At 47.9% G+C, this 12,388-nt stretch overlaps 1 long non-coding RNA gene across 1 annotated transcript in view; it reads left to right on the top strand.

Moving 5' to 3' along the window:
* LOC107209804 overlaps positions 1 to 12,106 on the top strand; it is a 175,884-nt gene extending 163,778 nt beyond the window's left edge. Inside the window, exon 4 of the long non-coding RNA XR_001523714.3 lies at positions 10,676 to 12,106. This is a non-coding gene — a long non-coding RNA (uncharacterized LOC107209804). The remainder of the gene's footprint in view (positions 1 to 10,675) is intronic.
* Positions 12,107 to 12,388: the final 282 nt, after the last annotated feature.

Raw genomic sequence — 12,388 nt, 5'->3', positions numbered from 1 at the left:
CCCTGCTGACCCAAGTGGATGCAAAAATATCAGAATTAGTGACCTAGAAGAAAGCAGATCTGGCTTTTTAACACGTGTGGTAACCTTATCCTCTCATTCCCAATCGCCTGAGAATCTGGAGTAAAATGTCTCTGGCTTTGGTTAAGGCTCTTCCCCATCTCACCTCTCGTGTGTGTCAGAGTCCTTCCTTACACACTCTCTTGAAAATGCAGCTGCACCTGCCTAGCTCAGAACTGGGCAAAGCAGGTGTCGAGTTCCCTTTAATCTGGACCATATTCTCAGGTTTTTGAGCTCCTGGTAAATCCTCCTCTTGTATAACTTTGCTGTTCCTGTGCAGATACTGCCTTCTCCTGCCACTCTAATAAGTTATATCAAGTCTGCGTGCTTTGGTTTTAGGGCTGTCTGTTAGACTTGCTAAGATCTTCTCTTTTTTCCATCTAGTTGAGGATTTCATAGTTTTTCCTCTTTTTAGACTTTTTTTGAAGAAGGATTTTTCAAAATTCTGCTGTGGACTGCATGTGAGCCATGCCTTTCCCAGACTGCCATACAAAGATAATCCTCTCACTGTACAACATCTAACTTTATCCTCTTTCTAGGCATTAAATTTAATAACAAAACCCACGAGAAGGTGGTATAAAAACTCATCCAAACCTTGCCTCCAGGCTTGGTTGCCCTTATGGTTCCTTTAGCCCCTCTTTCCTCACACAGTTGTTCCCTTTCCATCCATGGGCTGCTGGCTTTAGCAGCACGTCCCTGTGCACATCAGCTGGCTTATCCTGAGGAGGAGGAGGAACATCACTGTCTGATAAGGTGGAATTTTTCAGGCAAGGAATGCTGAAGTACTATAAATGCTTCTAGAAAAATCATGAGGTGTCACCCTGTAGTGCACTCAGAGCTCATGTGGTCCAAAAGGCAATTGTTACAAAACTCTCATTTAAGTGAAATATCTGTATTTTGTGAGTTTAGCATGCTGCCTCTTCTGTCCTGCCGTGTTGTACAGGGATTTCTCCTAGATGGGATTTGGTTCTCGAGGTTATTCCTATGATTCTTGTTAGCCTCTGTGTTTACTTTTTGATTTATTCTCATTTAAGCAGCTGAGATTTCTCTTTGTCTTCAGAATTCATGCAATGCGTTTGCATCATTTTCTGCATTGTGCACTGGGAAATTATCAATTCAGCACACGGCTGTGCTGAAACAGCCACACTGAAACTTTCTTTTAAAAGCTCAGTTTGCACGTGGAGCATGATGTTATTTACCATCCAACCCACCTGGCAGCATCCTCTGGAAATCCCTTAGTGCGCTGTCATGGCTGTGACTGAAAACTGTGCTGAAATCCATGAGGGAAAGGGTCTCTGTTTTAATACTCATGTCAGAGAAGAAGCTGATAAGAGTTACAGTTTAAAGAAGTTTTTCTAAGGCTGTGAATAATGGACCTTGCGGTGCTGCCGCCCATTTGCGGTGTCACACGCAGGAAGCGGCGTCACTTCCCCGTTCCCGCGGTGGTGACAGCTCCCAGCTCGTTTCGGGGCGCGTTGTGAGGATCAGTTCACACTTCTCATCAGCTCTGGCATGTCTCTGGTTTGCTGCCACAGCAGCACGGGGCCACCTGCCCTGCCCTCCCTGTGGCCACGGCCTGTGCCACTCACCGGGAAGCAGAGCCTTACTCCTGCAGGGAGTATTTGCTTAAGAGGATTTCCTTTCTCATGCAGGGCCTGCAGTAGCCATGCCAATAAGGGTGGGAGCGATTATGAGAGACTGACTGCTGGAATATAATCCCTGTGTGCTGCTGGTTTGATCTGGGGAAGATTGCATTTCGAAGGTAGTGGCTCATCCCGCGCCAGGAGCGGCGCTCCACCCGTAAATAGGGCTCTAATGAGATCCGACAGCCCTGATTTCTCTGGTGGTACAGTAAAACAACACGACCAGTGCTGATGGTTTGGGGTCCTGACCTTTAACAAGGACTCACGACACAGGGCAAACTGCCCAAGAGAGATGGAGGGGCAGGAGGCCAGGGGACAAGGTCGGTACATAATGAAGTGGTCAGCATTGGATTTCTGTCACTCACGGTGGTTAAGTACAACAGTGAGGGACTTCAGTAAGAGGAACTGTGAAAGAGCACATGCAGGAATCACAGAGAGCAGGGGGTCTGGGGACGGTCAGTTACCTTCTGGTGCAAGCTCCAGCAGTCACAGTGACTTTGGTAATGAAGAGGGTGAGGGCAGGAATCATGCAAAGACAGAGAGCGGGGAGGGAGCACGGAAGATTAAAGCAAACAGAGAAGGAAATCCAAGGGGACTGGCAGCGTGTGCACTGTGATCTGGTGCCAAGCTCCAGAGGGAGGAACGAAGCACCTGCAGCGACAGAACAGTCTAGAGCAAAGGGAACCGATGACGGAGCCCCTGCTCTGTCCAGCCACCATTCCAGTGTCCCTGTCGTGGCAGCGTGGACACTCCTGAGCATGGCCCTGGCCCAGGACCAGCTTACACTGCCAGCCATGGAGCCCTGGGGGAGCAGTGCCCAGCCACACGTCCCCATCCCATGGGGATGGCTTCCAGCCTCAGCCTGGGGACTTCTTTGGGGCCCCAGGTGTGGCTCGTCTCCTTTTAGTTCCTTTCTGCTGCTAGATCTAAATTTAGTGGGACTCTTAGCTAAGGAAACCAAAATACCCAAACCATTTGGTATCAGACTGCCTGGAGTGAATGCAAAGTGCAAACAGTGAAATACAGAGGCAGCCGAGAGCTGTTGTGAAGGAGGCACTGGCAGCTGATGGGGTCTGAATTTAACATCTGGTTCCTTTTCAAGTGTCCTCCTCCAGACCTGAGTTTAATAGAAACGTTTCACTGCGATTTTGCTAATACATCCATGGAGACTTCAAGTGACAGAAATTAAATGCATTCACCCCAAATACAGAAGAATTCTGTTACTAAGCAGTAACCTCAAAATTCAGGTGACCAGAAACCAAAGTGAGAATGGAAAATCTGAACATGTTATTCATGTCCAGCATGGATGGGATGCTGTGTAGGATGCTAAAAGCAACTTGAACAGTACGTGATGAGTAGAAAAATACATTTTAAAGCCACTTTAGATACAGTAGGCCAAGCTAGGCTTATTTACATGAAGAAAAACATAACATAGAGTTTTAACACCGCTGATCTCTTGGGAGGTGTTTGGACTGCAGGGCCCACAAAGGATAGAACCACTAATTCTGATGTATACAGGAGTCTCTTATACAGAGGAAAATAACCTTTAGTCTCAGTTTAGTACTGTGAGAACTATTGCAGAGAGCAAGCTGTGTTTGCATTGGTTATGGTCAATGCCAGGTTTGTTCTTTTGCCAGTTTTTCTTTATTTGGGTGTTTTATTGGTTTTTTCTATTGTAAATGCAACCACTGAAGTCAGGCAGCCTATGAGAGAGGTGAATTGCTTGATTCCACAGCATTGTTTTAATTTGTCTTTGGATGAATTCTCATATGCTTTCATGAGAAAATTGCCCATTAGAAGCATTCATTTAATTTAAGAACAGTTGGGAGAGGAAGGGTTGGGATGACAGATGGAGACTGTGGGTGTCTTATAAGAGAGCAGAGCTTTTTGTGTTTATCTTTTTGTGGCACATAGTTGCTGTTCTCTGCTGCTTCCATTTTTTTAATCTGCACTTTTTTTTGTGCAGTATTTCTTAGAAATCTCTTCTCTTTTGTGCTGGAAGTCTAATAGATTTTATTAGTTTTTCCTGTACTGTGTCAGCCTTAAAACATTCCAGTATAACAAAAAGCAGGGAGGTAGACTGGTAGGGAAGCAGTGAAACAAGCTGGATTTCAGTCTAGTTTGGAATTGCACAGAATTTAGCAGAGAAGACATTGGAATTTCTTCCCTGACCGTCCAGCAATGGTACACATGGGCTGAAGGAGTTTTCTAGCTGTGCCAATGCCTTCGCTTGAAGGTCCACTGTCAGAAAGTGGCTTAAATCTCACAGTTAACCTGTATTTAAACGTGTCTAGAAGTAAATGCAAGGTTTCCAGGCATTCTCTTTAAAAGCATGTACATAACAGCTGTAGCATTTGTGGATGGCAGTGTGTCTGTCCGTGTCAGTGGCCCGGGCACTCCAGCCTGCAGCACCCACATGACAGCAAACCTGGGTGTCAGTGTCAGGCAGGCACTGACAGCGCTCCTTGTTTTAAAAACACCCCAACAGCAGCACATGCAGATACAAATAACTGTGTGCCGAGTCCAGCTGCTGACAATATTTTAGTCATCCAGTCCCCGGGTTGTAACTTACACCTCCTTTAACAGTCCTGAAATTGTGATGACAAATAACCTGTAAGTTGTGGTGCCTCTGCCTTGGGACTGCCAGGCCCTGCATGAAACTAATTAAAATTTAAAAGTAAAATTAACTCCTGTTAAAGGAAGATGGAAAACAGTGCAATGTTTGTTCAATATGCAACTTGCTTTGCTCTGCAATATAAGCAGCAGCCTATAAATACAGGGCAGAAATTTCAAGCATTAGTCTCACTTGTTCTCACCACGTTTCACATGAATTTATTTGCATCTCTGTGTGCTGTCCTGAGGTTCGCATTGAACAAAACAAACAAGGTGATGTGAGAAGCAAAGTACATTTCTTAGATTTTTGATACTTTTCCATTAAGTTTTTCTTACTGTGACCCAGTTTTTCCCTTACCCTTCACAATTTCTGAATGACTGGATCATTCTCCACTCTCCATTCTAATGACAAAACCTCTTTTCCAAGGCTCTGTCATTGCTTCCTTTGATTGCCACAGCCACTTCTTTCTGCTGCTACACATACATTTCAGTCCATAAAAAATACACCTTAGGAGTTTTCTTAGTATTTGATTTGTCTTTTTTATCCCTTCAGATCCCTTGTTCTTCCTCCATCTGTCCTTCCTAACAAGTCAGGTTTGTTCACCACCTCCAGCCCTTCCCCTGCCTGTTTTAGGTTCATGTTCCCACAGTCTCTCCATCAGCTCCATCAGAAATGAACCTCTACATGCACTTCTCTTATTATTTTGATCTCATAAAAACATCTCTGTTCTTTCTTTCATCTGGATCATCTATATTGTTGTCCACCAACTGAGCTGCAAAGCTTCTGCTTTCTCCTCTCTGCAGCCTGCACTGGCCCTACAGGCTCAGCTTTCCCTCAGCTGTAGCCTCCCGTGACAGGCCTTGAGCTGTGTCCACCCCTGCACCAGCAAGGACCAGTGTGGTGAGCTTGCTTTGGTCACCACTGGTGCTGGAAGGGCAGGAGGGGGCTCGTTTGCTCCGGGACAAGGGGCTGCATCCCACTTTGCCCATCACAGCTGGTGCTGGGGCACAGCTGCCTTTCCTCTCGCAGTCAGCAAGGAGACATCTCATCCCAGTTATCCCCTGGGAGCCCCGGCCTGCTCCTTCCCTGGTCCATGCTCCAGCTCCACAGGACATGCTGACTGGCTTCCAGCTGCCTCTTCCTTCCTCAGAGCACCGCTGGCGCTGGTACAGGCTCCTCTCCAGCAGATTTTCTATCAGCTGCCTCAGCCCTGGAAGCCGTTATCCTGTGACCCATTGTCTGCACGAGCAGACGGAGACAGGGACATTCCTGCATCTGTCTTTTCCTGCTGCCCTGATTTATTACGCTGTAAAATAATAAAACGTTAAAAAGGTTGAACCTGAACTGAAGCTGTGACTATGACACTATTAATCAAACCGCTGGAGAATTACTTTATATTCGGTGCTTTAAGCACTGATCCAGTCCACTAAAAGTTGGCCTGAAGCATTGTCCACAATCTTAGTACTGGGCCTGGGAAAAGCAGTTCTGGCTATCTGTCCTCTCCTCGGGTGTGTGGCTGTGCAGGGCAGGCAGGCAGGGCTGGCCCATCCGGTTCTCCTGCTCCGCTGGCCAGCGCAGCATCTCTTATCTCAGCCGTCGATGCCACGCTCACTTGATGTCTCAGTTCTGGAGCAGAGACATTCCAGCTGCTATCTGGGAAGGCTCTGGCCCCAAAAATATTTAGTTAGCAGCCATTCACTTAAGTGGAATTGACTTTTTATCAGCTTTCTTCTGAACGTCTGCCACCAGCGAAGGCTGTTTCCTCCTTTCCTCTTCTCGGCCTGTCAGTCCAGCCGGCGTTGCTATCGGCAGCCGTTAGCTCTGATCAATACTCAGCACTGTGGAGCAGCTCGTGCACGGCTGCCCTGGCTCGCATCGATCCGCCCCTGCCAACAGGTACCGAGCGGCTGGAGATCAACACCTGCTCCTGCTTCAGCCTCTCGCATTCTGGGGGGTCTCAGGGAGACCCACTGCCCTTCCCTGGAGACTCACTGTCCTGGGCAACTCCTCTCCTGCCCAGGACAATCCATGACCACACTGTGCTCCCATCCCATCCCATCCCATCCCATCCCATCCCATCCCATCCCATCCCATCCCATCCCATCCATTTGGACATCCAGCCTGTGGAAACGATGCCATACAGGCACTTCCAAAGCACCTAATCTGGAAATGACACCTTGGACTGCTGGAGTTAGGAGAACTCAGAGGTTTTGCAATTAGGAACATGTGCATGGATGAGACACAGAGCATCTGCAATTGTCCCACCACTGCTCCTCACTGGGGGACCCTCTTCTGTCCCAGCTGGGGATCTGGGGGCTGTGTCCCCGTGTGCCCTGTGTGCTCCAGCAGGATGCAGCATCCCTGACCTGAGCTGGCACTGGGCATCAGCCCACAGATTCCATGGGGCTGCTCGGCCCAGGGGTTCCTGTGGGAGGAGAGAGGTTTATAGTGCCAAGGGTAGCGCAGAGAAACTGCTCATACAGCAAACGTGTCCTCCTCCAGCAGCACCCTCACACAGCAGAGGATGTGCTGAGGCACAGAGCACCTGAGCTTCAGGATGGCACCTTCAGGCCATCTCTTCTGGTCAGGTGCCATAACAGAACAGGAGATAATGGACTGTGGACATTGAGTGGCCACTGTGCTCGCAGTCCTACTTCTCCTTACTTGCTGCTGTCCCCAAATCTACCAGCATTTAGGGAACTAGTCACTGTTTTGAAGGAACCCTAAGAGCTGTCCCTGCACAGATGTGCTCCCCACCAGGCTCCTGCCCAGATGCCACTCACAACACTGCTCTGTGGGCTGGGAGAGGGCAGAGTGGCACATGCAGACATGGGTGCTGCCAGAGATGCAGCCCCAGCTCCAATCTGGCAGGTAAATGCCCATGGCTCAGACCTGTCCAGCCTTCAAAGCCTCTGAAGAAGTTAGAGAGGCCTTTCCTGGTTGGTTTGTACATGTGCCATTGCAGAAGGGCCGTGGGGCTGCCACGGCAGCTACAGACTTCCAGTGAAATGAGTGTTTATTATTACAGGTTTGATGCAGTTCCCAAAAGACCCTAATCAACAAGTAATAAGACCTCAAGAGAACAAATAGAAATCTGAACTTTAACTCTCTTACAACCACAGTGGAGGAAGTGACTTCTGCCCCAGTTTGGGGTTTGCCACCTGGCATGTGAACAAGGGGGAAATACCAAAAACCTGAAATACAGAATAACTGCAGACAAGTATTTGAACAATGAGGTACAAGGTCCATTTCCATGGCAAGTAAATATATGTCGCAAAAAGCGTAATGGTTTAGGGGGATTAATGCCCAAATTTGCAGCCTCTCTATCACATCTAGGTGTTTTCAAAGCTTCTTCTCAGCTTAAGATAAGCACCAAGGGTGTTCAGTGCCTGTACACGTGGAGCATCTGCCCCTCTTTAAAAAAAATATATTACCTCAGTTTTCCCACTTGTGAAATAACAACAATATCTGCCTAAAGGCAACACCAACCCTTGAGATGCGGGTTTGCTCAGAACTTGTTTTGAATACTTTGGATGGGCCACTTCAGACAGGAACTGCATATTGAGCAACTCTTGCCATAGAAAGTCACGTGGCTACTGGAAAGCAAAGAATTGCACAAGAGCCCGTCTGCGTAGCTGAGTCGGGGAGCGTGGCCAAGAGGGCTCATGCTCCCCCAGAGCCGGGGGGCACTTCCCAAGGAGCTGTGCCAGCACCAGCACGTCCACAGCTGGCATAACCTGGTCCTTCAACCTTAGGAAGGGTGTTCCTCAGAAGTCTTACTTTCCTGATTATTCTTCCTGAGCTACCAAATGTTGGAAGGCCAGGCTCTAGTTCCCTGGCCCAAGGCAGCAGGCAGTGGCAGCAGGGGAGGCTCGGCGTGGCATGGGGATTTACCTGGATTACCTGGAGATACCCAGCGGGTGCAGCCAGGTGAGGTGAGGTCCTGCCCTCGTTCAGGGCTGGGAGCACCAAACGTGGAGTGGAGCTGCACACTTCCCACTCACACTGCCCACGGGGAGGGCTGGCAGTGCCATCTCAGGTCCCAAGCCCAGGATGCTGTGGCTGGGAGGAGGAAGGGCTGCATCCCTGCCAGCTGCCTGTAAGGACAGCAAGGCAGGCCCTGGAGCCTGAAGATCCAGGTGACTTTTGGATGTCTCAACCTTAAAGAAATTACAGGTCTCAAAACCATCATTTGATGTGTAGCTGGAGCCAGCAGAGGGAGTGAAATGCAGGGACACTGCAGTGTCCATGGAAAAAGGAGCTGCCAGGCTTTGATCCAGGTGCAGCTGGTTCATTGACACATCTCAGAACCCAGAGGGAGGGTGTACCAGCTTTGCCCTGGGCCACTGGGGACACAGATATGGATTAACAGAGGCAGCTGATCACTTGTAGGAGTGAGGGGTTGTCTCCTGCATCGTTATCAATAGAAAAAATAGATGTTCTTGGGGCCAACACTGTATGTTTCCAGCATGAAGAAGGTACCCAGAAGAACCTCAGCCTCTCAGATAATTCCTGTTCCAAGGGGGTCCTTGGAACACATCCAAGGAGTGTTGTCCCCATGAGCAGGTCCAAATGTTTTATCTTCTGGCACTGTTTATATAGTCCTGAGAGAGACCATATAAAGTCCTGAGGAGAAGCCTAAAACCAGTGATGCTGATATTGCTCCTTGTTCTCTCCTTTTGTTCCTTGCCTCCAAAATGTCCTGGTCTTGGCATTATCCTAAGCACTAAATGTGACAGACGTTCAAAAACAGCTCCTTGATGATTTCTTAGTTAACTTCTTTCTTCAAAAATAGCAGTTTTGCAAATGGATTAGTTCTTCATCATCCATTTAGGTTTTTTTTTAGACTCATCTTTAATGTGCCTTCAAAGACAGAGATAGTTTCCCCTTTTGACTGAGCATTGGCCGTCTTTGTTTGCCATTTCATTGGAAGAGATAGGGTGTGATCTTTACTAAACTCTTCAGTAATGTGTGAGCTTCCTCCCAGCTGCTCGGAAGGAGAATTTTGGAAAGTTTTTTAATCCATGTGTTTATGCACCAGTTTCCAAAGAAACATTTCCTTTAGCAAAATGCTAAATTGTAACAAGTCCGTAGCTTTAATAATTGCATTGAATACTGTGGAATTAGTTTAAAGTAAATTTTTCCTCTTTGAAATGAGATTATGTTTGTGCCTGGATTAAGCAACTCTGCACCAGTCTTGAACTTGTTAATGATGGAAATCAGAATAACCACGGCAATATTGAAATGGTAAAACGAGAACAGAAATGGCAATTGGCCAATGTTTATGAATCGCAGAATATGATCATGAAATCATAAGAATAACCACCAAAAGGTAAATAAATTACCCAGCCTAATACTTATTTTCATGTGCAGCTTGACACAAAAGCTGAAGCCATGAATGATTTATACCTGTTTTAACAATAATACTCATTTTCCTGAAAGATGGTCAGCACTCAGGCTGCTGTGGGCACCGTGCCAGTCATTGAAAGGTTAATGTCTCGGCAGCAATACATTAAATTATGAATTATACCGGTCCCAAAATGGAAGGTTATTAGCTCGGTATGTTTAATTAGCCCGGCTCGAACTTTGCCATCTGCCAGCAGTGCCCATCACTAATGCACGGCCACGTGGGATAGGAGGGGTGGGAACGGGATGCAGCCATTCCCCCCGGGCAGCCAGTCACCTGCGGAGGCAGGAGTGTCCGGAGTGTCCGGAGTGGTCAGAGTGTCCGGAGTGGTCAGAGTGTCCCGAGTGTCCCGAGTGTCCCGAGTGTCCCGAGTGCCCGGGATGCCCGGCACCCCCCGGCTCCCGGTCCCTGCGGGCGCTCCGGGGCTGGGTGCCGCTGCCCGGCCGCGCTGCGCTCGCTGCGGGCGCTGTCCCTGCGGGCACGGGGCACTCGCCGTGCGCTCCCCCTGCCTGAGCCCGGCTGTGCCCGGAGCAGCGGCGCTGCCCCCGGAACGGAGCCGCGGGGCCGGGACGTGCGGGGCCAGCGCTCCGGGATGTGGGGAGCAGCAGCCTGCCGGCGTTTTATTTGCATGGCATCTCCTGCCAATAACTGCACAAGGCCACAATATTTAGCTTTTCAATAAATATTTAAATTTTGCTTCTTTGCTTATTTATTTTTTTAAAAGAAGAAAGAGTAAATTCTGTTGGTTTTTGTATTAGTTAAGATTATGTGATGCTTTGGAAGCATAATGCACTCACATTGCAATAACTTGATGGCTTCCCGTGACTTTGCAGGAGCTCTTGGGGAGCCTGTGTGTTAAAACTTGTGTTGGAAGTGTGTCCTGGAAAATGTGGGGCAGGATCTGAACTTGTTAGAAGCCAAACAAAACCTTAATTTTAATTCCTATTTTTGTAGGTAGGATAACCTTGCCAAAGTGGAAAGGAATTTGGACAGACTTGACATCCAGCCTGTGCAAGCTTCCACGAGCTGGACACTAAAATGAAGAGAGAGTTTATTCATTCCCATCTCAACACAGCCCACCAGAATTAAAAGACATTTTAACCTACGAAGGAGATTGGGTCAAACACCTCCCAACCTGCCTACACAGAGGAGGCTGTTCAATTCCCCTGGCTACCAAGTCTCCACATTTCTGTGTTGGATGTGAAGAGTAAAGGGAATCTGGCAGGAATCAGGAGGCATCCAAGTCAGCAGAAGAGACAGCACCAGGTAGGAGGCTTGATTCCTTTTTCCTAATATTCTTGCAGTATGCAATATATGCATTATTTCTTCTCCTCCCCTTGAACTTTTGTTGATTCCTCTTCTCCACATCAGTGGAGCCTTTGTATTTGTACTTCTGGAGCAGGTGGCATGGTTGGAATATCAGAGCAGTATGTATTAGAGTGAAACCTACAGACAGAAATAGAAAGTAAATGGAAGATGAATTGATCAGAGGAAAGGCAGAGGATGGAGGGGATAAAGTAAAGGCGAGGAGAGACACAAGTAATACCTTGCCTGTGTGCTATGGTAATTTATTATTTTTATATGGTGCCCGGGGTGTGCAGTATCTGTTTTACTGAACAAATAGAAGAGTTCTCAGCCCCAAACAGCTAACATATTAATTTATTGTGTGACAGCCTGACAAAATGAGCAGCCAGGCCAGTGTGACAAGGAATAATTTAGTGCTTGTGGAGCATGAGTAACTTTACTATTGGTACCCTCACTTGTGTATGGCATCCGATGGACGTCTCTTTTGTTTGTAAGGACTTACTGTACAAGAAAAATTTCCCTTTCAGGGGAAATCTGCCTGTGGGGGGTGTCTTAGGGCATGGAACAGGGTTCTGTCTGGAGGAGCAAAGAGGCTGCCAGGTCAGTACACTGGGAGGGGAGGGGTGAGGGCCTGAGCCCCAGCCTGGCAGAGGGGGAACACCAGAAAGCCCAGACCAGCGTGTGCAGGGACAGGCACAGGGGAGCAGGTGTGGGGCAGAGGGAAGGAGGGGACTCGGGAGGGAAAGCTGGAGTGTTTGCTGAGAGCCACCTCAAGCTGCAGCTTCTAAGGAGCCATCCAGCTGGGACAGCAAGGAGATGACCTGAACCAACACGCTCCAGTGGGAGAGGCTCCAGTGCAAACCTGCCGTGACCACAGCACCGGGGGAGCAATAGCTGAGTTGTTTTCCAACACAGTTATTGCCACTTAAATTGCAGTTTTATTCCAAAAGCAAATTCCAAAGTTTTATGTCCATAAAGGTTTAGACATAAACAAGAAAGAAGTCAGGAAAGTGGTATGTACTGTGTAAACAGTCTCACTTTATAATTAATGCTGGAGATCAGGGAGCAGGAATGGCTGTGCATGTGTGGTCATTCAGATTTACTGTTGCTCTGATTAAAACCTAGCTGGGCAATAATTTTATGCCCAGGTAGGGGCAGGAGGAGAGCAGGATGCCCCCAAGCAACCCATAAATAGTGTGGTGAAGACAAAGCGTTTATTACTTAGCTTCACAAAGGCTCTGTAAGTGCTCTCCCAGGGTATGTATACTCATACCCCAGATGCCAATTCTGCAAATTAGCGTTATTTCTCAAAATCCTGTGTAAATAGAAGGCATTTAAATACTTGATTTCACCAGACAGAAT

Source organism: Parus major, chromosome 11 (assembly GCF_001522545.3).
Source record: "Parus major isolate Abel chromosome 11, Parus_major1.1, whole genome shotgun sequence".
NCBI lineage: Eukaryota > Metazoa > Chordata > Aves > Passeriformes > Paridae > Parus > Parus major.
Note: the sequence above shows the minus strand (reverse complement) of the source record. Positions and strands in the feature narration are given on the sequence as shown.